Here is a 4,706-nt window from a genome sequence, read left to right as displayed (position 1 = left end):
ATCTCTGTATTTATAACGATACAACAAACGTGCGAGCCAGCAGTGAGCTACAAATTCTACAGGGTGGGCCATTTATATGGATACACCGTAACAACATGGGAATGGTTGGTGATATTAAAGTCCTGTTTGTGGCACATTAGTATATGTGAGGGGCAAACTCCTCAAGATGGGCGGTGACCATGGTGGCCATTTAGAAGTCGGCCATCTTGGATACAACTTGTGTTTTTTCAATAGGAAGAGGGTCATGTGACGCATCAGACTTATTGGTAATGTCACAAGAAAAACAATGGTGTGCTTGGTTTCAACGTAACTTTACTCTAAACCAAAACCTGTGTATGAATGTGTTGTAATTGTATGTATGTGCTATTATTTTATCCATCTTATGCTTTGTATCAATGATTTATGATGCTGCTATCCTTCTTGGTCAGATCACTTTTGTAGGACAGATTTTCAATTCAGTTCAATTCAATTTTATTTACACAGCGCCAAATCACAGTCGTCTCAAGGTGCTTTATACTGTAAGGTCGACCCTACAATAACACATACAGAGAAAACCCAACAGTCATATGACCCCCTATGAGCAGCACTTTGGCGACAGTGGGAAGGAAAAACTCCCTTTTAACAGGAAGAAACCTCCAGCAGAACCAGGCTCAGGGAGGGGCGGGGCCATCTGCTGTGATTGGTTATAAATATTACAAATATTAAAAATATTACACCACATCATAATTTTTGATTAAGATGACAAATATCAGTTATTTACTTGTTTTCATGAACAGAAACATGTTTTAGTGTTTGATGGACTGTGGGATCGACTCATTTCTGACTTGTCAGATGAAATTCGGGTCTAAATGTGTGAATTCAGTTTACTTGCTGAATAAACAACATCATAATTGGTAGTTTTTGACAGATTTCTAAATTAAAACTTTTTTCTGTGGCACATGTCCAGATACGTTCGGCAGTGCAGAGCTGCGACGCTGCGAGATGGTCAGCGTTGCGCAGTTTTCACTTCCTCCAGCTGAAAAAAGGTTTCTGAGAATAGCTGGGGACCACGCACACAGCCCGAAGACAGACCATAAATGTTTTTGTTCTTCATTGTTCTGCTTAGAAAAGGATTTAAAGAAGGTGAAATGACATCACTTTCTTTTTCCTTATTTAGGTCCTGTTCTTGTTCCTGTAAAAAATCAGCTTTAACACAGATGCAGGCTCCTTTTCTCCTCTGGTGAAATCAGTAAAGATGAATAAAAACACGATGCAGACCCACAGGTTTGAAATTTGGTGTCGCTTCAGCAGCTGTTATTAATGTTACCGTGAGGTTTACATCTGATTGCAGCTTCATTTGTGCCACAGACACAAAATAACATCTGTAGTCGTTCAACAACACACAGCTTTCAGCCAAAGTTGTGCGTGAGTGCTGAGGGGTTTACTTTTGTGCCCCTCACAGGGTTTTGGTTGTGAAGGTGAGCGCGGGGAGGACTCTGATCTCTGACTTCTCTGCTTATCCTGCTGCAGCAGTTTTCATACCACAGATAAATGTTGTCGGTCATTCTCTGTCACTGACCGGTGACATGTCCGTGTTTTCAGTTACAGTCATATGTTGTCTCCTCCCCAGACACTGAGAGCAAACACACACTGCACAGACTCAGCCTTGGAAATGACGTCTGAGACCTCACAGTGAGCAGTAAAGCTTTTTCTTCTACCGGAGGCTGTTTCAAAGAAGAGGAATCTTTAGACCGAAAGAGAACAGCTGATCAAAACGAGCTGTGAGATCCGGTGTGGCTGGAAGGACGAGTGGGGCTGACTATGGGCGTCTTTTCCTCTTTGACTAAATTTAAAAATTTGGAAATTTTTGAGAGTTTTCCAAGTATTTTTCTGTGAGCTGTGCAGAAATGATGCAGAGGACAGACGAGGAAGTGAAAGCATGAAAAGAAGAGTAGACACACACTTTTACACCAGCTTTGTTTAAGGTTGTGTCACTCATGGATTTCAGGGGCTTGTTCTGTTTCCAGGGTGGATAATGGCTTCAAAAAACAAGAATTAGGTGGACAAGATTTAATTTATGTTGGACTCTCTCTAATCCTCACAGTGCCAAAAGGCTCAAATGTATATACAAATACAAAATATATCCAAAGTCCACACCTTCGGGCTATAATGAAATTCTTGGCTTCCCACAGGGGCGAGCCAGTCGCCTTCTGGAGAAAAGTTTTATGGTCAGCTGAGACAAAGACCGAGCTGTTTGGCAACAATAACCAGTTTACGTTAGCAGGAGTAAAGGTGAGACTTTCAAACCTGAGGCGGTGGCGGTAGCATCGTGCTCTGGGGCTTTTTATTTTACTGCCAGTGGTGATGGTATGCTGCACAAAGTGGGAATAATGAAGGAGGACTTCATCACCAGTTTAAATGAACTCTAACCATTCTGCTAACAAGAGCGGTCAAATATTCAGCCAGAATTACGCCAGAAGCTTGTTGATGGTTTCCCAAAGCATCTGGTCGAGGTGCAACTTGCTACGGGACATTTAAGCTCATGTTAGTTTGGCTGTTTGTACATATTTGAGTCTGAAAAAAGTTCAATGAAATCATTACAAGCATAAAATTACAACAATGTTCATGCCCATGATGACTGGATGTGATCCTCTGACCACAGCGGCACATATGTTTTTATTGTGTTAGAAAATAAAAGCATGACATGATTTCTGAAGACCATGAAACCATGAACTGAAGCTCTATCAAGAGCTCACTATCCTGCAGCACCGGCTTCTAGAACCGTCCTTATAAAACAAAAACAGCATCGACTTTTAGGGATTTGCTTACCTGAAACCAAACATCTACATCTATCTGCATTTTGTTATATTTTTGCACCAAGATGCCTTTTCTTCTCTTAGAGAATGTAAAATAGCACCTGAAGAAGCTTTGGTGGACACATGGATCTACAATGCCAGAGGATTGTATAAAGAGGCTGGTAGATAACGTACCCAGAAGTCACTGCTGCACGTTTGTCTCATGAGGCCAACACACTCGTAAAAATAAAGCAATCTATACTTTTATTTCCAAAGCGTTGGCCAATCAGAACTGTTGGGCTTTATGACAGAAAACACTTTATGACTGAAAATGCAGCTCTATCATGCAGCCAGATGTTTTTCTCTGAATCCTGTCAGAAAGGAGAAGAAGTGGAACCAAAGGGGAACCGTGACTTCTTAGAACACACTGAGCCATGAACGTGGACGTCGGATATAAAGGGAGCAGTGAGCAGGTTGGAGGACATCAGCCCTGCACATTCAAACAGAAGAACATCTGTCTGTGTCGGGAACCATGAAGACTCTGCTGGCTCTCACGGTCCTGACGCTCATCTGCTTCCTGAAGCACAGCTCTGCCAGTGAGTACCGCTGACCTCTGACCTCTGAGCGCCGTGAGTCTGAGCTGCACTCGTATTAACTCTGTGTGTGTGTCCACAGTGCCAGTCGCTATAGACATGGTGATAAACGGTGTTGAATGCTGCGAGGCCGTCACTAATAAAATCCACATACCAGTGGACAAGGTGAAGCATGTGATGAAGAGCAGCTGCAACCTTGAAGCGATCATGTGAGTATCCTCAGGAGGTCAGGAGTGTTATTATCCCGACTGTTTTTGTTCAGTTTTGTAGCAGCTTAAATTCTCACTGTGACCACCTGACTTTGAAATTCTGTTAAATATTTCTCATCCAGCAAACTGTGAGCTGTGACAAAATAATTAATGTTCTTGCTGTAAAACGGTTTTATGAAATAGGGGTGAACCAATCTATGTCATGTAGATTTCTAATTATAAGTGTTAATACGTTTTCCTGTTGCCACATGTTAAATGCAGCCATTACAACAACAGCATGGTCCGTGAGCTCAGGACTGTAAACTGTAAAACAATAATAATAATGTTGAGGAGAAAATTAGGTGAAGCTAAGTAAATGCAGTGAAATCTGCCTCCAAAAAGATGTTTTTAGCTCTCGGGTCCTGTTCGGATCAGCTTCACTGATCTGTCAGGATCAACTGCCATAAATGAAAACTCAAGTCTTTGCTCTCGTTCGGAGTCACGATTGATCTGAATCAGTTCGACAATAAAGAAGTGCGATTTCTATCAGTGGCTTCTGGTAATGACTAAATGAAATGTTTATTACTTCTAATCAAGTCTTTGCGACGTATATTCCAGTTTCTTCCCGACAGTGAAACTGCACGTGTGTGTTTAAAGTGTGTATCATGTGTTTCTTGCAGAGTCACCACTGTGGCTCGGAGGAAGTTCTGCCTTGATGCTAAATGGAAACATGCACAGATGCATCTGGAAGAATTCAAGAAAAAATCCTCAGCCCGGAAACCCTGAGAGTGATGAAGGAGATCTAAAAACAGCAGAAAGTAGTTCCTCTGTGCTTCTGTGCACAAACTGACGTTTGTTTGATTGTGTTTGATTTAGAGCTGGGCGATAGAACGATAACGATATGTATTGCGAAATAACTTTTTCTCGATAGGAAAATCAAACTGTTGCGATAGACCTCGCCGCTCTTGTCCTCTTAACAAAAAAAAAGAAAAAAAAAGAACAGTCAATCCAAACTAAGTAGCGCAGAGCCGAACCAATCACAGCCGCAGCGTCACGTCACGTGACTTGTGACGTACAGCACAAGTGCCAAGCTGCACGTGTGTTTGTTTGGGAAGCAGCCAGCCGCCGTGTAACGGTGGAAATGAGTGTGC

This window comes from Pundamilia nyererei, unplaced genomic scaffold (assembly GCF_000239375.1).
Source record: "Pundamilia nyererei isolate P.nyererei 1_Seehausen unplaced genomic scaffold, PunNye1.0 scaffold00019, whole genome shotgun sequence".
NCBI lineage: Eukaryota > Metazoa > Chordata > Actinopteri > Cichliformes > Cichlidae > Pundamilia > Pundamilia nyererei.
This window is presented reverse-complemented; position numbering follows the sequence as displayed.